The sequence below is a fragment of the Heteronotia binoei genome, chromosome 12 (genome assembly GCF_032191835.1).
Source record: "Heteronotia binoei isolate CCM8104 ecotype False Entrance Well chromosome 12, APGP_CSIRO_Hbin_v1, whole genome shotgun sequence".
NCBI lineage: Eukaryota > Metazoa > Chordata > Lepidosauria > Squamata > Gekkonidae > Heteronotia > Heteronotia binoei.
In genome coordinates, this window is record NC_083234.1 from 43,165,967 (window position 1) to 43,188,664 (window position 22,698).

Genomic DNA, 22,698 nt, shown 5'->3' on the forward strand with positions numbered 1-22,698 from the left:
CTTGTTCCTGGCTCCACCCCCAAAGTCCCCAGATATTTCTTGAGTTGGGCCTGGCAACCCTAACGCTGGGGTGGGAAACTCCTGGGGATTTGGGGGTGAAGCCTAGGGAGGGGAGGAAGCGGAAGATAATGCCATTGATTCCACCCCCAAAAAACTGCCATTTGCTTCAGGGAAACTAATCTCTGTTGTTTGAAGATCAGTGGTAATTCTGGGAGAATTCTAGGCCTCTCCTGGAGTTTGGCAAACCCAGCATGAATGCTTTTATTAACTAGTGTAATATCAAAAGAGAAAACTTAGGAATCCTCTTGTGCCTCATAGACTGCACATGCTGCCCCCACACCTGTTGCCCATGTTATCTCCACACAAATTCACCACTACTTTCCTCAGACTTCATGAAGGAAGCACAAAAAGTATTCCAAGTGTATAATCACCTAAATATTATTTCAAATAGACAGCCACCTTCAAAGTCCACAATATGATTGATCATTTTTACACCCCAAAAATGAATGAACGTACCCCACGGATGGCACATATTCAATCTGTGTTGTGCAAGGTGCACTGGTTTCCAGTGGTGCACCAGATCAGGTTCAAAGTTTTGGGTTTAACCTTTACGGTCTTTAGTGGTCAAGGACCCACATACTGTTTCTCTGGGAATAAGAACCTCCTGGTGGTCCCCAGACCAAGAGTGATCCAGCTGTCCTCAACCAGAGGATGTCTGTGCCTTGCGGAACTTACTACCTTTCTGCAGGGCATGTAAGGCAGAGATGTTCTGCCCGGCATTTGGTTGAAGACAGTGATGGAACAGTAGATAATCCGGCAGTCTCATATTTTCCCCACCCTCTGCAACCCCTTTGGAAATATTTTTTCTGCCATCTCAGGAAATGTATTGTTTTTACTGTATTTTAATTTTTAACTGAATTATTTATTGTTCCTATTTTTCTGTAAGTTGCTCTGAGTCCTACCTGCAGAAGAAGAAGAAGAAGATATTGGATTTATATCCCGCCCTCCACTCCGAAGAGTCTCAGAGCGGCTCACAATCTCCTTTACCTTCCTCCCCCACAACAGACACCCTGTGAGGTGGGTGGGGCTGGAGAGGGCTCTCACAGCAGCTGCCCTTTCAAGGACAACCTCTGCCAGAGCTATGGCTGACCCAAGGCCATGCTAGCAGGTGCAAGTGGAGGAGTGGGGAATCAAACCCGGTTCTCCCAGATAAGAGTCCGCACACTTAACCACTACACCAAACTGGCTCTGCAGGGAAGGGCAACTATGAAATCTAATTTAATAAAATAAATATAATAAAATAAAATAATAAATAACTGCTTTTCCCACTAAGATTGCTAATTCTCTGTACAGGGATTGGGTCACTTGTGTACTATCCAGAGTCAGTCCACAACAGTTATTAGCTAGTGAAGAGTTTCACTGCCCCATCTGCCTATACATTAACAGCCTGAAATGAAGAGGGAATGAAGAGAAAGCTATTTTCCATCCCAATTACAAGTTTTTCCATCTGATGCCATGCCACAGATCAACAAGTGTCTCTCTTTTTACAAGCCTGCTATACAGGACCTAGCATGGTGTTGATAATAAATGCTCCAACACAAGTAAAATTTCTGGCTTAACCCAGGGCAGGTACTTCATCACAAATCCCAACAGGTACAAAGCCTATTTCAGATACATTTCTGACTCCGCTCCAAGGTAAAACTAGGAATATAAAACAAATAAATCCAGTTGACTTCAGCCTGCCAAATCCATCTGTGTGTACCTTGTACACAAACAAGCCTTGAGGCCTCCTTTTGTTTTGTTATAGAATTAGCACTCAATATTTCACGTAGAGGGAAAGGGAAGATGGGAGAAAGAGGAAATCGAAGAGAGGATTGCTGGGTGACTCAGCTACAATGGAAACTTTAAATGGGCACCTGGCTCTTTCTGTGACATCAAGCTGCTGTATGGACTCAGCTCTTGGATGTTGAAAGATTATGCTAAAAACAAGGCTTCCAGGACCGCAGGAAGCCTAAAATAAGGCCAGACCAATTACCACAAGACAAAAACAAGCCTAAGAATACAGAGAGATAAAAACAAAGGTGGATATGCTGGAGGAGTCAAAAGATGAGCCACAAATGCTTCCTTGAACTGCTTTTGTCTTCAGGAGAGAGAGAAGGCGGGGGGGGGGGGGGGGAGAAAGAAAGAGAGTGAACACCAGTGTGCTATACTGGCTAGAGTGTCACATTAGGAGGTGCGGGCCCTGCGGAACTTAGACCAGTTCCGCAGGGCCTGCAAGACCGCCCTCTTCAAACAGGCGTTCACCAATAACTGAATTAATGTTTACCGCCAGATTAGTAACGTTTACCGCCAATGTTGACTTAGGAATGTTTTAATTAATTATTGATTATTGACTGATTTTAATGTGAATTTTAATGTGAATTTAATGTTTTTATTACTATTGTTTACCTGAAATGCTGTTAGCCGCCCTGAGCCTGCTTCGGCGGGGAGGGCGGGATATAAATAAAATTTTACATTACATTACATTACATTACATTAGGATTTGGGAGGCCCAGGTTTAAATCTCCATTCTGCTATGAAAGGTCAATGAATGGCCATCTTTCCTCTCTCTCAGTCTAACCTACCTAAACAGGGTGGTGGTTGTGAGGATAAAATGGAGGGGAGAACAATGTTGTAAGTCACTTTGCCCCCCCTCCCAGTTGGGGAGAAAAGCGAAATATAAATACCTAGATAAACAAACAACTACTGCAAGTCACACACCAAACAGGTTCCATAACTATCGAATGCTGCAGGGTGAAGGAGTGCCTATGATTATGTGCAGAGTTTGTTTCCCTCATCACGGAGAAACCAGAGCTAGTACATTTTTATACCACCCTTCCTCCAAGGAGCTTGGCGTGGCATACGTCCTCCTCTCTTTCCCTTCTGATTCTCACAATGATCTTATAACATAGGCTGAGAGACAGCAGGCAGCTCAAGGCCTGACATGAAGCTCACTGGGGTGAGAGGGAATCTGATCTCTCAAATCCAGCATGGTGTGGCGGTTAGAGAAGGTTCTTTGGTATTAAGGTTTGGCTTAAAAACTATGTTCTCAGACTGTGAGATGGGGGTCCTGTGGGAGACAGACACAAAACATTTTCCATTGCTCTTCCTGCACAGTGGATTGAACACCCCCTGGCAAAGGACCCTTGTTAGTCTGCCTAAGGTCTGTAGGGACACCCAGATCCTCCAAAATTCTGCTGTCCATCAACAGAGAGGTTCAGGGATTGCTGCTTTGTTCCCATGATTTCCCACAATTTCAAGTACTCGATTTTATGACAGTGAGGAAAATGGGTTTGCTCCATTCCCCACCCCCAAGGAAATACTGAATAGGTTAGGGGTGTTAAACATATGGCCCAGGGGCTAGATCAGGCCTCCAGAGAGCTCCTATCAGGCCCACAACTCACTGTTGCCTGCTTCTTTCTCCCTCTCTTGCTTCCTTCTTCATCATAGTTTGCCTTGCCAGACTTGCTCAATTAGGCTACAGAGCAAAGCCTCTATTTTCTCCATTGGCCGATCAGCACATAAAGCAACTTATGTACAAAATCTTGCAATGCTCAACCATTTTCATGTTTTCCTCCAGATCTTAGGCTCAAAGACCATGAGATTTTTGTAATGAATGTCAGTAAATCAAAAGTAGGTTTGCAACTTACAGATACATACCTGAACAACACCTGAACAGCATACTCTATACTGCTACAGCACAGACATTGTCTCCAGATTTTGATGCAATAATTCATAGCAAGAGGTGTCAGTTATCAGAGACTGTTAAGTAAACAAAATATTGCAAGAGTGCTAATCTTTTAAGCATGTTTTATTTAAAGTTTTTTTTTAAAAAAAATCTTTAATTGTGTTTGTTTCTGTCCTTTATAAAGTTTATATATCTGCTACCTGGCATTATATTTTATGACACACATGGCTTGGCCTGAGGTCTCTCATATGAGTTTGACACTCCTGGAATAGATGTCCAAATCCATAGATTTTCACATGCAGCAACATTCAGCAAATCACACATACCAGCCGGAACAGACTAGCACATATTTGGTGATGGGATGGAAGGTGGGGGAGAAACAGAAGGACAAGTTTAGAAGCCTCACTCCTCACCCTGCACCAGCACACACCATATACATACATACTCATAAGTTCCAACTGTTTAAGAGACAAGGAGTTTGGACTGCAACATACTGCACAGTCCAACATGAAACACAGCAATTATCTTCACTCCCAACCCACTTTAAGATTCTATGGCAAGACAATGGTGGCTCTTAGCATAATTCAAACTAAAAGGCAAAAACAGGAGATAAAACACCAAGGGGAAGTCAAGAGGACTTGACGTCAAACCTCTCCTCTGCCATGAACGCCACCCTCCATTTGCAATACAGACATAAGAATATTGACCTCTCTTACAACTTTGAAAGGATATTTTACAGCAAGTCCCCTGAATGCTTTAGAGAGCTATAGGAATATTTGCAACCCATATAAACTCTCCAACATTACTAGCCTACAAAATGTTTTACCAGCCCGTTTGTTCATTCATGTTTCATAGGCAACTTGCAAGAAGAGAACCCCCAATTCCTTACCTATTTATGAAAACTTTGCAGCTTGTAGATAATTCTAGCTGAAAGGACATCAAGGAAAAGCTTCTTGTTAAGCCTGACAAATATACCTCCATTGCCTGAAAGTTTCTACCCCTCCCCCCACCTCTCTAATGCCTCAAAGCACAAACAAGTTGGAAGCAAGTATTAAACCAGCTTGCTAATTATTCTACAGGAGGATTCAGAAAAATTCCCCCCAAGGCTTCCTGCACCCCTGCGTTGGAACACATCAAGCCAGAAACAATTTGCTTAAATAAAAACATCTTTAATTGCATTTGGGGCTGGGGAAGGAAACCACACAGATTAATGGTTGAAACAAACTCAGGAAAATCAACATCCAGGTATGCAAAACCAACATCCTTCTCCCAGGAATATGTACACAGGCCCAACAGGGAGATACAAAGATGAATGGAAACACCTAGTCCTGATCCTTAAAAAAAAAAAAAATAGAAACCTCCCCCCCCCCCCAAGTAACAACTTGGCTTGCTTCTACAGGGTACAAGATCCACCATGCATATCCAAGTGTTACTGCTCCTTCTGATGTTGCTGAACTTCAGGGTACCTGCAAGCCATTTGGGGCTACTGCTATGCCATGCAATAGCTTCTGGTTCCTTTGGATGGAGTCGAGTCTCCTACCATCCCATCACATGGCATCTCAACAGCCAAAGTGGTCCACAGAAAATGCAAGTGCCTTGGCAATGGTAAGTAATGATGGGGTGTGAATGAGTCAATGTGGTCTTGTGGCTAGAACAGGGGTCAGCAGCCTTTTACAATCAAATAGCCAAATGTCACCAAAATTCCAAGTAAGAGATCAATCCCCCCATTACCACATATTTGGTCCCCAGAGAAAAACACATAAAGTATACAACCTGCAATGGCCCCATGGTGGTCACAAAGTCCTTAAACCATCTCTGTTAGCTCAAGCAGGAAGGCTGCTGAGCAGCAGGGTGGGTGACACACCAACAGAACCCCTGCTCTATCCCAGGTTCCAGCATCAAGTATGTATACTCAAACCTGGGATCCCAGGTAAGAAAGCATCTGGTAACTGCCAAACACAAATTGTTGAGAATCCTTAATTAGGAAGTGGCACACAGAAGATCTCACATTAAGTCATAAACACAGGACAAAGCACCCTCTACAGTTGGTCTAGTGCTCACAGTTAGCACTTGTGTTACTTCATTTCCCTTTATGTAAAGCATCACTAAGAATCCCATCAGTCCCATAGGGGTTTTTTTAATTCCCTTCACATACCTTTTCTAGTATCCCACCTACCTTAAACATTGGATTTTTTGCTGACCCTGGATTAAAACAGTGCACCTGGATCTGGGCTCTGCAATGGAGTTTTTTTGGGTGGACATAAGCAGACCCTTGGTCCAGGATCAAAGTCAGTATTGTCTACTCAGACTGGCAGCAGCTGTCCAGGGTCTCAGGCAGAGGTCTTTCACATCACCTACTGCCAGATCTTTTAAATGAAGATGCCAGGGATTGAACCTGGGACCTTCTGCATGCCAAGCAGATGCTCTACCACTGAGCCACAATCCCTCCAGGGTGACCTGGGCTGCCTCACAGGATTGTCGGGAGGATAAAACAGGGAAGAGGAAATCATGTATGCTATTCTGAACTCCCTGGAGGAAAGGTATAATGAACTACCAAATCAATAGATAAATAGGGACAAGTGAATGAAATCCAAGTTTCCCTGGAAATTGGGGAAACACAGCTAGCCAGTAGTGGAGCAATTTTCAGGCAACAGTTAATGAAGTGCCATTTACTTTGGGTCACCAATTAACTGGAAGAGAAACAGCAGTCAGGGCCAGGTCAGCCATTGTAACTGGGTTGATACCTTCCCTTCTTCCCACTAATTAGCATGAGGCACAACGAGACTGCACTTTCCCAGACATAATCCCCACGGATTTAATAGAATAATGTGTTCCTTTTCCTCATGTTTGTGCAGATCTTCCCAGTGGATTCCATTATATGGCTGAGGTCTGTTCGTCTCCCAATTCTGTGCCCATTATGATCCAAAATGGCTGCTTCAGAAACACATACCAATTCAGCTTTAAAAAAATGGCAAAGACCTGAGTGCAAAGGAACAATATAACTTCTGAGTCTCCTGAAAACCAAAGTTTACCAGAGTTAGGCCTTGAACTCCTTACTCCAAAGCAGAACAGGGATTGTGTGTGATTGAGGCCCCCCGCAAAGAAGCTGATGTCTAGTTCACAAGCTGCGGCTTCTTTTCTATTCCAGTCAGAAGCAGTCCTGATGTATTTTAATCCTCTGTGAAGATGACAATGGAGGGGCACCAATGCATGCCAGCCACCCCTGAGATTACGGAAGGAAAGTGCTCGTGTGTGGGGGAAGATGGCCTTCTGCCAAAGAAATATGTGACAAGCCTCAACAGAGCCAAGACTTGGCAGACTCCCCAGTTCTCTCTTTTCTTCCCCCTCTGCACAATCATTTACATTGAGCAGGGCCAAGGGATGTACAGGCAAAAAAGGAGTACACAGGAATCCATCGGCTTGAGTTAGACGATGCATTTCAAACCCCTTCTCTCTGGACCAATTCCGAACATGGCTTTTTTCTTTAATCCAACTTTATTTCTGGTATCTGTATGTCACATCACTGCCCACAGTCACACAAAGGGATCTCTGACATTAAAACTAGCAATGCAACCCATTCATCAACAGATATTCACCCAAATGCACACATCCTGGTGGCATTCAAAAGGCTGGAAATCAGGCTTACTGCAGCCCATTGTCAATGAAAGGCATACATTCTTTGCTGCTCTCCATTCCTTAGTTTTCGAATGCTTACAGGCCCTTGGAAATCCACTGGGTTCCTCTGGAGATCAAGCATAGCAAAGGAAAAAAACACGTCTTTGAAGAGCATATATACCCATTGTCCCATGAACTATGGAGTCAGAGAATAGCAATGAGTATATTACATGGCACACACGAAGCACAACATCCTTGCTGGTGCACTGTATGAACCCAAGGACACTGCAGGAAATGAGAGGGTGGCTTAAAATGCTCTTGATGCTTGGCAGCACACCTAAATTTCATGGTAGACAGATTAAGATAAAAAGAGGCCCTTGAAAGGCAGGCTATTTGAGAAACATTGCCCTAGCTTAACTATTAACTTCCCTTTTAATTATTGGTATACTAACACATGAGCTTCAGTATCCCAGTTCCAAAGCCTGCTTTTACCATAAATGTTATTTCAAATAGGCTTAGGCAAGTCACTATCTCTCAACCTTCTCAATCAGTAACATGGAGATAATAATTCTTACATAGTCATATTGACATTTACAGGATTGTTGCATGTGAAGTATTTTGAATCCTTTAAAAATAAATACTACTGCCATAATCCTAATCTCATGTAAATGGAAAGCAGCCCAATTCATTCTAATAGGATTTTGCCTCCTAATAAATATGTGCAGTTTTGGAGCATCAGATTCTCTGAGAAAAGGTGTTGGTGCTACACACTTAAACTGGTTTAACTAACATGATTTCCTGGGAATTATAGTTCAGAAGATGGGAACATGAGTACCACCAGCTCAGAGTCCTCAGTATATACAAATTTCAGGGTTCCTCCACTTGCACCTGCTGGAATGGCCTTGAGTCAGCCATAGTTCTCGTAGAGGTTGTCCTTGAAAGGGCAGCTGCTGTGAGAGCCCTCTCAGCTTCACCCACCTCACAGGGTGTCTGTTGTGGGGGGAGAAGATATAGGAGATTGTAAGCTGCTCTGAGTCTCTGATTTAGGGAGAAGGGCGGGGGGGGAAATCTGCAATTCTTCTTCTTCCTTGGAAGCAACAGTGAGTTACAGATGTGCATTTCTGCAAGAGAAAACTGATAAGTTCCACCTCTGGGCCCCATCTAAACCAGACTTCCCATCTCCCAAAACAGAACCGTACCTTCTCACCATGAGAGACCACTCTCTGACCATCAGCTTCTGCTCCCAAAATCACAAACCATGGGTTCCACTTCTAAGTGGCAATGTCATCATATACTACCAACCAGCTTTGTGAACTTGGGGCAGCTGGAGAAATGTAATGGTCATCACTTGCTTTTGCCCACATGTTTTTAATGTCACTTTGCCAATAAGAATAAATCGTTCCAGGTCATTGTTTCCTACATGTCTGAAGCACACTTTTTCCTAAGTTAAAATTGGAGATACGCTTCTCTCTTGCCCCCAAAAAAGTTTCCTCCAGAGAACTGGTAATTCTTACAGGTGCTTCAAGCAAGATTTTGATGCATTCAATTTTTTTTTTAAAACACAAAACTATAAATAAATAAGACTCAGAAACTGAACATGTGATTTGAATATAGAAAGTCTGAGATTCTATCCCAAGGATGGCAGGTAATAAGACTGCAGTAACTCCAGAGAGCTGGACAATACTGGGCCAAATGGAGCACTCATCTCAATTCAGCATAACGCAAGTTAATATTTCAGGGAAACTGCTGTAATTCAGCAGTACACCACAACTTTTGCATGCAGAAGGGCCCAGGTTCAAATTCCCAGATCTCACATCACAGATGTTTGGAAAGAAATTATTCTACCAGAAACTGGAGAAAAGGGTTGTAAGAGAACTGAACTACATTAACCCAACAATATAAAAGCAGCTTCACATACTGATAATCTCACAGAACAGACATGCAACAACTGACCTCTTAAAACAACCCCATTCACCAGTCACAGAAGTCTTAGTCACCTCTCTCACCAGGCTTTGCCATACACTTTCTAGCTCATCATTTGTTCATAAGAGGCTTAGTAAATCTTTACCAAATATCTCCCTCCAGATTAAAAATTTTACTCACAATCACAAATAAGCAGAGAACTGCACATCCTGCTTAGTCAAATTCTATGAGTGAGCACTGGTTCCTGTGAACTCAATTTGTAAAGTGACTCCCCATTGAGACATGCTACATGTAAGATACAGCAGGATCGCAAGCAGCGTTTGACCCGTGAGAAGTGATTTGTATGCAACAGTCATCAAGAGATGAACATACAAGTGTGAGAGATTATATGGTAGACCCAGAATTAACTGGGAAGGCCCACCAAGGCAATACTCTGTCACAAAGCAGAACAATCCATACACATGCCTTGATATCCATCCATGCCATTTAGACAAGGGGCAGTCGAGCACTGAGTTCTCATGGGGCTGGTCTGTTTCCACAGCACCAGATTGATGACTGGGGGGCAGGAGCTGCCTCCTTTCAGAGACATCCTTCATGATGCTGAATGGTTATAGCCCCTTTGTCTCCTCGTAACGCACACAACTGAAACATTTGTATGAAACACATGAACACAATGCTTCTTGTTCTCTGAAAAGCATTGACCCAAATGTATTATCTACACTTTGATCAAAATTTGGTAAGGTTACTAAAACCAAGTGAAAGTTGTTTCTGGGAGCTGCAGTTGATTGCTCTCTGATCTAGACCACAGAAGAGAACAAGGACCATTTTAGTAGAAGAGAAGCCCCAGCTAAGTGCATTGCTTCTGCCACACAGAGCAGCCCAACTATCTGCTCCAGCAGGGAAATACAAATTCCAAGCAACAAGATAGATCCAGGTGGGCAGCCCTGTTGGTCTGAAGCAGTAAAACAGATTTTGAGTCCAGTGGCACCTTTAAGACCCACAAAAATTTATTCAAAGTATGAGCTTTCAAACCTTTAATAAACTTGTGCTGGTCTTAAAGGTGCCACTGGACCTAAAATCTGAGCAAAGGTAAAGGGAACAGCTGTTGCCTTGATTCAGAGGAACAGAATCAGATATTAAATGGAAACTGTGGCACTTTACTGGGCCATATAAACAAGCTGCCTTATATGAAAACAAGCCGTTAGTCTATCTAATTCAGCTACCTGGGCCGGCAAGCAGCCCACCAATAATCTTTATTTCACTTACTGCATGAGAACTTTAAATGGGGATTGCCAGGGACTGAACATGAAAGTTCCATCACATAAAGCTGGTGTTCTACCATAGAGCCCTGTCCCCACCTCTGTCAGTTATCTATTCACTGAGTGTTCAGCCTTCCACTCATCCAAGGAATTTAGGCCTCTGTTCATGGTCCCCTTACTCCTTCTCACTCTCATAACAACCCTGTAATTGAGGGTAATCTGCGAAAAAGTGCTTGGATTAAGGTCATCCAGCTAGTTTCATGGCTAAGTGGAGACTTGAATCCAGGACTCCACAGTCCAATAATTCAGCCTCTCTCTACACCATAAACACCTTGTGCCAACAAAAGAAAGGGAGATTTTTATCTGACAAAATGGGAAAATGTAGTAGCTGATCCAGGGCATTACTGGAGCGCCCAAGTATCAACCAAATCACAGCATACAAATGTTTTGCTTGTAACATCTACCTATCTTAAACAACTGACAGCTCAAAACCTTCAACTTGCTTACTTAGAAGCAAACCTCACCAATTTAAAATTGAAGGCTGACCAATGCAGAAAGTACATCTTTTTGTTAAGTGACCTGTCCTTGCTTAGAACCAATGACTTCTTTCATGTTTCTGATGAAAGATACAAGCAACTTTTGAAAGCTTCTATACTACTGCCTGAAAAAAAGGCTGTGGCTGAACTGAAAGCACAGTATTACCTAGTACACTTCATACTCTGCAAATGTTTGGCTCTGGGTAGTTTACTGGGCACATAGCATAGTATCAGAACTGGGGGGGGGGGGGTGAGGGGCCTGCATCCCAGCATTTAAAGAACTATGCCAGGGGTGGCCAAACTTGCTTAATGTAAGAGCCACATAGAATAAATGTCAGGCATTTGAAAGCTGCAAGACATGAATGCCAGAGGGAGGGAGGGAAATAGATATGGAATAGAGAGGTGGAAAGAAAGCAATTTTAAATGTATTCTCCAAGCTGCTGGCTAGCTTGCCTTAGAGAAGTGATTTAAAGAGATAAATGTATTCTTCAAGTTGGCTGACAGATTAGTAAGGGCTTCAAGAGCCACACAAATGTATGAAAGAGCCACATGTGGCTCCCGAGCTTCAGTCTGGCCACCCCTGGACTATGCTTTCTGTGGATGACTGCTGTTCTGCATTTTACCACAGCCATATCTGTGCAAACCATACATGATCTAGGTAGGGAATGTATTGGGTTTACATTCTATCCAGCGCCTTCGACAATGTTGACACAAAATATTAAAAATGGCAGCACTGGCTATTAAACAGGTCATGTCCTCTATCCTTTCACACACTTAAAAATGAACAACTAGATCTGAGTCCAGTAGCACCTTAAAGTGCAACAAGATTTTGGGGGAATACGCTTTCAAGAGTCAAAGCTTCCCAAAGAGCCAGTTTGGTGTAGTGGTTAAGTGTGCGGACTCTTATCTGGGAGAACCGGGTTTGATTCCCCACTCCTCCACTTGCACCTGCTTGGCATGGCCTTGGGTCAGCCATAGCTCTGGCAGAGGTTGTCCTTGAAAGGGCAGCTGCTGTGAGAGCCCTCTCCAGCCTCACCCACCTCACAGGGTATCTGTTGTGGGGGAGGAAGGTAAAGGAGATTGTGAGCCGCTCTGAGACTCTTCGGAGTGGAGGGCGGGATATAAATCTAATATCTTCTTCTGTCTTCAGATATCTGACAAAGAGAACTTTGACTCTGGAATGCTCATACCCAAAAAATCTTGTTGCTCTCTAAGGTGCTTCTGGACCTTCGATGGGCATTCGATGAAATTGCTGAGCAGACAGGTTAAAACGGATAAAAGGAAGTACTTCTTCACCCAAAGGGTGATTAACATGTGGAATTCACTGCCACAGGAGGTGGTGGCGGCCACAAGTATAGCCACCTTCAAGAGGGGTTTAGATAAAAATATGGAGCACAGGTCCATCAGTGGCTATTAGCTACAGTGTATGTGTGTATATAACATTTTTGCCACTGTGTGACACAGAGTGTTGGACTTGATGGGCCGTTGGCCTGATCCAACATGGCTTCTCTTATGTTCTTATGGACCTGATTTCAGTAAGACCAACATGGCTACCTCTTGAAACTTAAAAGTGAGTATGTTTCTTTAAAAGATAACCGTGGCTTGACAAGGCTTCCTAAACTGACACTGAGGAGTGGTAGCTACTTACTAGTTACTAAACACATCCAACAAACCCAAGGGAGGCACTATTTACAGCAAGAAAAAATGACAGAAATCTGAATTTTGCAGCTGGCAAAATGCAATGGGGTGGGGCTATTAATGCATGCTGTTAGATGTGAATGGTGGCAGATGCATGCTGGTTTTACTGAACTTGTGATACCTGTTTATTTAAAACTGCACAAAAAATTCTGCCCATCCAAATAGCACACCAGACCATGGAAAATCTGCCCTTGGAACTCTTTGACCACTTGGGGAAGCACATAGCAATATTTAAGTCTTGGTTTTAACATCTTAAAGAGGAACAGATTTATTGTGGCAGAAGCCTGATAAAAGTGGATTCAGTTCAAACAAGCTTCTCCAGAAACAAATCTATCCACCTTTAGGGGGCTGTGGGATCTTTCATGTTTTTACCACAATAAACTAAGAGAGGAATCCTAAGCAAGCTTATACCCTGCTTAGGAGTTGCAGCTTCACTCATAATTGCACTGTAACACAAATTTAAGAATCAGGTGGGTAGCCATGTTGGTCTGATGCAGGGGGGGCCGGAAGATGTTTTCACACTATGACTGTTTGCAAGTGGGTTTTGCCATCCTTACCCAGTAAAAATCCAGTCGCAAAGTACAGTATTTAGTGTGTGTGAATGCACCCAAAGTTTGAGTCCAATGGCACCTTTAAGACCTACAGAGTTTTATTCAAGGTATAAGCTTTCATGTGCAAGCACACTTCTTTAGATACAATGAAACAGAATTTCTTCAACCATTACATACAGCAATTTAAGATGTTACTTATACTGTTTAATGCTTCTCTCTGTGTAAGGCTGAGAACAACAAGCCTCACTGGATTCATCAGGACACCTCTGAGAACACATGCCTATCAAGCAGGCATTCTGAGCTTTCCAACCAAACAAGATGCCATCCTACTGCACCCGTAACTAATGCCAGAGAGATCATCTGTCACAGCAAACACAGACAAGAGTCTTGCAGTGCTTTAAAACCCTTCTCACAATATAGGTCTGTGGGGCCAGAACTCTCTTCCTATACAGAAGCAGGCTGCAGTCAACAATAAAATACTGCTAGTCTTTAAAGTGACACAAGACTCCTGTTTGTTTTGGGGAAAACAGTTTAATGCCGAGACTCCTTGAGGAAGATAGAAACAGGTCACACTGTTCTTATCTTGTATATATATTTGCACAGAAATGTCACAGACCTTCTGTACCTCTTATATTTCATGGCTTTCTGGCTGCACTGTTTCCAGTTCCCTCCCCATGTATATTTGCCAACTGAGCACATCTGAGAAAGTTGGTTTGAGTTCATGAAAGCTTATGCCATAGTTGTCTATTAGTCTGTAATGTGCCAGAAGGTGCTTAGTTCTCTCTCTCTCTCTTAAAGAAATCTTAACAAGAACATCATCTCCTCTCTGTAAATTCCCAGATCAGATGGGAGGAAAAGGCCACAAAGCAAAACTCCAATGCAAGTTCTAAACAACAAAAAACAACGGCAGCTGGGGAAATGTAGTCCATGCCAAGCACTGCAGAAGGTGACAAGAGACAGGGGTCCCATTCCATCTTATGAGACAGTCTTACAAAGAGTGAGGAACAGATTTGACATCAGAAAGCTACCAGGCATGGAGGCCAGCTTGATGCCTGCTTGCAGCCAGCTGTCTTGTAAACACACACACCATGCATTCTTTCAGGACAAATGGATTTTTGGTATTCATAGATGACAATGTTCTGCCAAGGTTTTTTTTAGGGCCAAGACAAACTGTGTACACAGGCACACTGAGCAACACAGAATTGAAGAGTTTGGTCTGCAAGCAGTTTTATGGGAGGAAACGTTGAGAAAGCCCCCCCCCCCCCTTCTGCCTTTAAAGTGGATGGCAGCAATTCCCATGTCATAACTACTGCTACAATACGTCCCCTTCACTTGCCCCTGAGTTGGCAATTGCTCAAAGGATCACCAGCCACGTACAGATCATACATTTATTTGCCCAGTTCATCCAGAATCGCCACTCATAGGCAAGTTTCATCAGCACCTGTGGTACATTACAGGGGAACATAACCTCTCCCCTGCACACACAGACAACCCATGTAGATTTCAATGGCGGGGAGAGGGGAAACAAGGGTAAGCAAGAACAAGTGTGAAAAAGGGCAATGACACGTCCTTCAACTTCCATTTCTCTAGGGGTCATAAAGGGGTTAATCCAAAGGTTTCAATGGAAACTCTAGGAATAGTGGGGATTATCAATTTAAAACTCAGAACAGGTCAGGGCTCAGCCACCTAGAATAGTTTCTCCAATCCTGGAGCCTCAGTCCCCAAAGAGGCCTCGCAGTCAGGAAGAGTGGCCCTCCACATGTGGAGAGTGCTCTTCCACAAGCTGCTGCATCAGCCGGGGACCATCAGCGGGGAGAATCCAAGCCGAGGAAGTGAACATCTAGGCCTGAGTCTCAGCATCACTCGCATTTTAAAATCCAGCACCGACCACAAAGTGGGAAAGCTTTTAACCGCGCTAACCACAACGGTTGCCAGCAAGACGGTGCGAAGGTCTCCTCTGTTCGCACTGAGAGATCGCAAGCGAGATCATCCTCCCCAAAAGCCGGCTCCTCTCCCCACCCTCCCCCACCCCCCTAGTTCCGCCAAAGGTACACCCACGCTCAGCTTAGGGCCATTTCCTCCCACGCATCTCTCCCTGTTGGGCACCGCATGCAGCCTTCGTCCTTCACGCGCTGACGCGGCTCTCAGGGATTCCCCCTGGAAGGAGCACCAACTCCTGCGTCGTAAAGCCGCCGCCGAGCGCGACTCGCATCTCCCGGGGATGGAGCGAAAACCGAGCGAGGGTCTGGGGCTTCCAGGCGTCGGAGCCCTAACCGCTGCACCACTAGGCACCAAACGCCGGGGGCGATGGAGAACCTGGCTCAGCTGGAAAGCAGCGGGAAGTTTGCCAGTTTTCACCCCCCCCCCCCCCCGCGCCCCGTCTCCTCGGAAGAGACTGGAACGAAATCGGGGCTGCGAGGGGAGAGAGATACGGGAGCCGGGGATTTTTCGGCGCCCCCCCCCGCCCCCCATTATCAAGGGGGCCTTCCGAGCCCTCGGCCCGAAATCACAAAGTTTGGAGGAAAGTTTCTCCAGCCATCTCGGCGACTCACGGCTGCCGCATCAGACTCAGCAGCACACGCGCCAAGCCGAAGGAGGCAAACTTACCGCGCTGGCTTGAGCCGCTCCCGGAGAAGGAAGCTGGTGGTGGGGGGGGGGGGTCGCCCCCCTACTCTGCCCGCGACAAGAGCCGCAACAACAGGTCCCGCTGCATGCGCCCGAATCGGCCCCCCAAACACTCCAAACCCCGCAGCTGGTGCCCGGAGGAACAATAGGCGCGCGGTCCTCCTCGGCTCACAGTCCCGGTTTCCCCGGCTCCTCGGCGGAAACAAGAAGCTGCAGCAGCTCTTCAAACTCCGGGCTGGGATGGCGGCCGCACTGGAAAGAAAGGCGCCGCGTCAAGACTGCAGCGCTGCGCTCCGTGCCGGCTCTCGGTCTTGCGCCCTTCCCTCGCTCGAGCAGCCGGTGCCCAAGGCGACTCGTTCCCCCAGCACAGCCCCGGAGAGGAGCGAGCGAGCGAGAGAGCAGGACTGAGTCACTCCCACACCTCCAGGCCGGCCCCTCCTCCCGTCCCTCCGCCGCCCCTCCTGCTGCCTGTGCCTCTGTCTCTCCACCGCCTCGCCGCTCTCTCCCGCACCGCAGTGCTGCTGCTGCTGCTGCTACTTCGCTGCCTGCCTGAAGGAAAGCAGAATGGAGACCAGAGCTGCCTTGGGCGAAGGGGCAACCACGCCGCCCATCCCCGCCGGAAGCCTCGAGCGAGCCTCCTGCCCTGCGATCGGGGCCATGTGGACTCGGAAGTAAGCCCCTCGCGGGACCTTGGACCGAGGTTGCAATCCCTGTGCAAAGGGACTTGGCTGAACTTTGTTTGGGACTTTGTTGCTTCCGAGTAAACAAGCCGCGGATCAGATTGTTTCATCTGTTCAGGACATCAGGGCCTCTCCGTGTCCGCTTGGAAGCATGCCCCTGAGCCTTACTTCCAAATAAACATCGACAGGAGTGTGTTTGTCTACAGCCCAAACCCAGTTGGAATGGAATCCTACAGAGCTGGATGGGGCTCCTTAGGTAGGAAAGAACTCCATGGTACTGAGAAGAGCCCTGCTTCTGAGTAAACACACATAAAGACTCAGGCTGTACTCAGACTTAGAAATGGAAAACTCCAACCCTGTTCATATTTACTTGGATATATGACCCGCTCTGGTCGATTAAGATTTATTCCCAGGTAAACCCTACTGATTTCAATGAGATTTCTGAGTCTAGGGCAGACTGGCCAGTATACTTACTGGGAGATTTCCTTCTGGGCCACTGCCCTAGAGGACCACTGGTGCTGAGGAGTGAGTAAAAACCAGCCCAGCAACTCAGTCAGTGTGCCTCAGAACTATGTTGGTTTGGTGGGGTCTGCTCACCCCCTCTTCCCTACTTCTGCATTGATGCCAGTTTGCAGGAGGAGGCAATGCATGAGCTGATGCCCACTCTTGGTGCCACTGAGCTGTGTGGCCCTGCAGTACAGTAGAGCAAGGGCCACTCAGCTTGGCTTGCTCCAGACCCATTTTTACCTGCCCAGTCTGCCCTTGTTCTGACCAAGCATGCTTATGAGCTGCCAGCATTTTTAAGAAAAAGGGTGAATTAGCTGGAGCTGAGAAGCTGACAATAAAACCAGCTGGCCTAGTAGTCACGCATTTCATTCATTCTGGACAATTCTATCCCAATTTGCCTATCTGCTGTTTACAACATGTATTTGAGGTTAAAAGTTCTGTCCCTATATTCCAGGGGCGTGGGGGTGGTTAGTTGTAAAGAAAAGGCATCATGCACACATTTACAATGTTATTTTCTTCTCTTCCACTTTATGCCAACAACAACCCTGTGAGGTAGAGAATAGGTGCATTCACACTCACTAAATAACACATTTTGCAACTGGCTTTTACTGGGTAAGAATGGCAGAATCCACTTGCAAATAGCCACTGTGTGAAAGTACCCAATGACTTCCCAGGGTCACCAACCAAACTTGCAGAGTGAAACGGAGATTTGAACCTGATAGTCCCAGATCTTGAGTCAACGCTCCAATAAGGTGGTTCCGTGTGTTCATGCTCAAAAGTGTTTTCTCTGTTGTGGCACATGGTTTTCAGGGCTTGGACTGTAGCACTGGAAACAGACCGAGAGCTACAGTATAGTGGGCTTGTGAGCTGCAACGTAAAGAGTTCCATCTTACGCATGTGGAAGAAGGCCCACAGAATATAACTGGACCTGTAAAGGACTGCAGGCTTAGTGTATTTCACCACATCTTTTTACTTCTTCCTATGGAAAGATCTTTGTCAGGCAAAAATAAAACGATCCAGTGCATTTCTATGCTGGGAATGGCAATGGGTTGAATTTCTGTGTGTTGTGCAGTTATTATTATAAGCACCCCCCCCAAAAAAAGATGGAGTCATGATTTTTTTGTAGCATGAGCTCCTGACTATTAATGAATATCTATCTCATTCTATCCTTGGCCTGTGTTTGAAAAAAGATAAATCATGAAAAAACAATTGCGGAGCCAATGCTGTGTTTTTTATTTGGCACTCTGTATTTCTCTCCTCCATTTCCCCCCAAAAATCTGAAACAGAAATACTGGATTAAAAAGCTGGCTATCAAAAGTAGACCCAGTCCTTCTAGGCCTTAGGCAGGTAGCCATGTTTTCTTTAGCCAATGACATTCTTCAGTCCCTGCGGAGTGGGAACAACTTGGAATTTGTGGTCCAGAAAGGTCCAATTTGACCACTTTTTTTAAAAAAAACAAACAAAACAAAACCTCAAGGCCATAAAGCTGAATTGGGAGTGGCTCAGTAGTAAGTCATTAGATAGTAGTAAGTAATCTGTTTCGCATGCAGACAATCCCAGGTTCAGTCCCCAGTATCTCCAGTTAAATGGATCATTAGATAGTAGGTGCTATGAAAGACCTCTCTACCTGAGACCCCGGTCAGAGGGGACAAGACTGCTTTTTTATAGATCAGTAGTCTGACTCAGTACAAGGCAGCTTCAGATGTTCACACATGACCTTATTGCATGCTCAGGGAATGGCTCTAGCATAAGGGCACATCAGACAGTTGTCTTAAGACTTTGGCATTGTTAGGAGTAGCAGAGTTAGGTGGCTGGGTCACAATCTAGAGATTGATATAATGCCATTAGCATCACCAAGGAAGCAGAAGAGAAAGCCATCATGCTTTCCCCACAAGAAGAGCCTGGCAGGATAAGACGAAGATTCATCTAGTCACACATCATGATTCCTGTAACAGCCCATGAGATGCTCATGAGAAACCCACAAACAGAGCACAAAGGCAACAGCCTTTCCCTGTGTTGCTTCCTAACATTGCCATTCAGAGGTTTACTGGCTCTGATTCTGGAAGCTGCATTTTAGCCATCAGGACTAATAGCTGCTGATAGATCAATCCTGCATGAATTTGCCAAATCCCCTTTTAAAGCTATGTGAGCCAATATCCATTACGATATCTTGGGGCAGTGAATTCCATGTGCTTCCCTGCAAATATCAGAGAAGGCACAAGCTCAAAAAATCTGCAGATATCTGATCTCCCACTCCTTCAGAAATTTGAAAGGCCAGAGCGTGGATTTCTAGGGCTGCTTCCAGATGGAAATGATTCTATGTAACTTGCACTGCTGCTGGGAATGCAGGCGTTTGCAGTGGTAATAGAAATGTCCACAAGGCAGTCCTCTGCTTCTGCACGTTGCTTGCCTTAATCCCCTATGGCTGCCACTTCCCTCACCAACAAAGGAAGGCTTTTGGCAGTCTTTTAAATAAAATTAGCTATTGACAGATCACATTAGCATCTAGGGTTGCCAGCTCTAGGTTGGGAAATATCCAGAGATTTTTTGGGGGAGGGGTGGGGGGAAGGAGTGGAACCTGGTGAGGTAAGGGACCTTAATGGGCTATAATGCCATAGAGTCTATTCTCCAAAGTAGTCATTTTCTCCAGGGGAACTGATCTCTGCAGTCTGGAGATAAGTTGTAATTCCAAGAGATCTCCACCTGGAGACTGGCAACCCTATGACATATAATATTATAATGATCTCTTACCACATCTCTTACCACAGGTCACATATTCCTAGCTTTATTTTAAGGTAACATTCTCGGCCTTTCTTTGTGGAGTTAGAAGAGGAAATGTGCAGCTTGCATTTTGGTAGACTTTGGTAGATGGAGAGGCAAATGGATGTGGTCCATGGGACGATCTGGTACCACAACTAAAAAGTCCTTGCTCCTAGTAGAGGCCAACCTTAGTTCCCAAATAGACAGCACACAGAGTAGCAAATCCACCGACAGATCTTAAGATTCTGGGTGTTCTCAGAAATAGTCAAGACCCAAGCTGAGTAGGGGTTTAAAGGGCGGAACCAGCAATTTCAACTGATATTGTATTATGTTCCTGCTCATTTTCACTTGTCAATAGATGGGCAGCAATGTTTTGTAACAGCTGAAGAGGCTGGACCATTTCCAAAGGCAGACCCTTTGTGTGACAAGTAGCCTGAATGCTTTTCTAAGGGGAAGCCTGTATTAACCTGCATGACCTCCCTCTGCAGGCAAGTTTACTCCTGTGCTTCCTTCCTTGCCAACTTATACATTCATAGAATAACAGAGTTGGAAGTCATCTAGCCCAACCCCCTGCAAAATGCAGGAATTCGCACACCCCACACACCCCAGTGGCCCTCTCCCCACACACCCCAGTGGCCCTGCTCTAAGCCCAGAAGATGGCAAAAGGAAAAAAAACTCTCCAGGATCCCTGGCAAAACCAGGCTGGATAAAAATTGTTGCCTGGCCCTGAAGTAGTGAACAGCATTTCTCTCGGCATGTAAGAAGGGGCCATGAGAACTAAGCACTGATGCAACCCTTCCCGCCCTCCTCATGATCGGCATAAATTCATGGATCAGCATTGCTGTCAGATGGCCACCTAGCCTCTGCTTTAAAACCTCCAAAGAAGGAAAGCTGACCACCTCCCGAGGAAGGCTGTTCCACTGACTTTGTCAGGAAGTTCTTCCTAATGTTCAGTTGAAAACTCTTTTGATTTAATTTCAACCCATTGGTTCTTGTCCGACCTTCTGGGGCAACAGAAAACATACTCCATGTCATACAGCCCTTCAAGTACTTGAAAATGGTGATCATATTACCTCTCAGTCATCTCCTCTACAGGCTAAACATACCCTGCTCCTTCAGCCTTTCCGCATAGGAGTTAGTCTCTAGACTCCTCACCATCTTTGTTTCCCTTCTCTGGACATGTTCCAGCTTGTCTATATCCTTCTTAAATTGTGGTGCCCAAAACTGAACACAACCAGAGCAGAGTAAAGTGATACCATCACTTCGCATGATCTGGACACTATACTTCTGTTGATACAGCCTCAAACCATATTTGTTTTTTTAGCTACTGCATCACACTACTGACTCATGTATATGTGGTCAACTAAGACCTCCAGATTCTTTTTGCACATGTTACTGCCAAGACAAGTCTCCCCCATCCTATAACGATGCATTTGATTTTCCTACATAAATGCAGAACTTTACATTTATCCTTGTTAAAATTTATTTTGTTTGTTTTAGCCTAGTTTTCTAGCTTGTCAAGATCATCCTTCTACTGTATTTGTTACCTCTCCCAATTTAGTATCATCTGCAGGTGTAATAAGCATCCTCTCTATTCCTTCATCCAAATCATTTATAAAGATATTAAACAAAACAGGCCCCTCCTCTCCAAGATGATGAGGAACTATTAACAAGTACTCTTTGGGTGTGATCTGTCAGTTACAGATCTAACAGTAACAAGATCTAAACCAAATTTTACCAATTTGTCTACAATAATATTATGTGTAACCTTTATCAAAAGCCTTACTGGAATAAAGATAAATTACATCTACAGCATTCCCCTGATGCAAGAAGGTAGTAACTTTCTAAAAAAAACAAAAAAACCCAGATAAGGTTTGTCTTTGCCAAATGTGCCCTTCCTCCAGAGGCAATTTTTCAGCCTTCTACAAATTGGATACAGTTTTCCAGAATTCAATAAACGACAGTTAGAAGAACATGAAAGCAAAGGATCGGTATAAAAGCATCCATTCCCTTAAGCTGTTGGAAAGTTACATGTTCCACTGTTGAAAGACGGTCTTTAAAAATCACACTTAAAATAAGGAACTAAGGATTTCCAACTTTCCCCCCTGTCCACTTGCAATCTTACAACTGAGGCCTGATTTACACCACATGCTCCTACTGGGCAGAAGAACTGACCCGTATGATTTTTGTGATGCAGCATCTCTTCTTTAAATTGGGCCATTCTGCCTGCAAAGCAGCTCTGTCTGCCATTCCAGTGCACCATTGTTAACACTCACCCGGGTTACACGTTTCTGACATGCTAACAATGCTTATACTGTGGTGGAGGCCCAGTTTAAATATGACACCGGGCAGGGCTTTTTTGGGAGAAAAAGCCCAGCAGGAACTCATTTGCATGTTAGGCCACACCCCTGACATCAGCATTATTTCACACAGGGCTTTTTTGTTGGAGAAAAAGCCCATCAGGAGCTCATTTGGATTTTAGGCCACACCCCCTGATGCCAAGCCAGCCAGAACTGCGTTCCTGTTCAAAAACTCCCCCTGATACTGGGGTATGTGAAAAGTCACTTCTAGCTGACCACCATCACATTCAAAAGAGGCCTGATATATAAGCAAAGGAGAGAGAGAGCCTCTTACAAAGAAAGGTGGTTGAAGCTGCATCTTCTTCCACCATTTCCAGGATATCAGCCGCAGTGGGATATAGGCAAAACTACAGAGGATAGTGTGGGGGTAGGGGGACCACTGCAACTTATTTGTCTCTTTGTTAGAAGTTTTAGGGGATAAGGTCAGTCTTACAATGGTAAGAAAGCATCCTCAATT

At 44.9% G+C, this 22,698-nt stretch overlaps 1 protein-coding gene and 1 non-coding gene across 7 annotated transcripts in view; both read right to left on the bottom strand.

The window, feature by feature from the left end:
• The window catches only part of FGFR1 (fibroblast growth factor receptor 1), a 99,165-nt gene extending 82,852 nt beyond the window's left edge, over positions 1 to 16,313 (bottom strand). For 4 of the 6 annotated variants that reach the window (XM_060251686.1, XM_060251685.1, XM_060251684.1 and 1 more), the window contains exon 1: positions 15,917 to 16,313. The gene's annotated coding sequence lies outside the window, so the exon portion shown is untranslated. The remainder of the gene's footprint in view (positions 1 to 15,916) is intronic. The other 2 variants (XM_060251687.1, XM_060251688.1) reach the window with 2 other exon arrangements.
• On the bottom strand, positions 6,102 to 6,173 carry TRNAA-GGC (transfer RNA alanine (anticodon GGC)). The gene has a single exon. It is a non-coding gene; the product is annotated as a tRNA-Ala (tRNA).
• Positions 16,314 to 22,698: the final 6,385 nt, after the last annotated feature.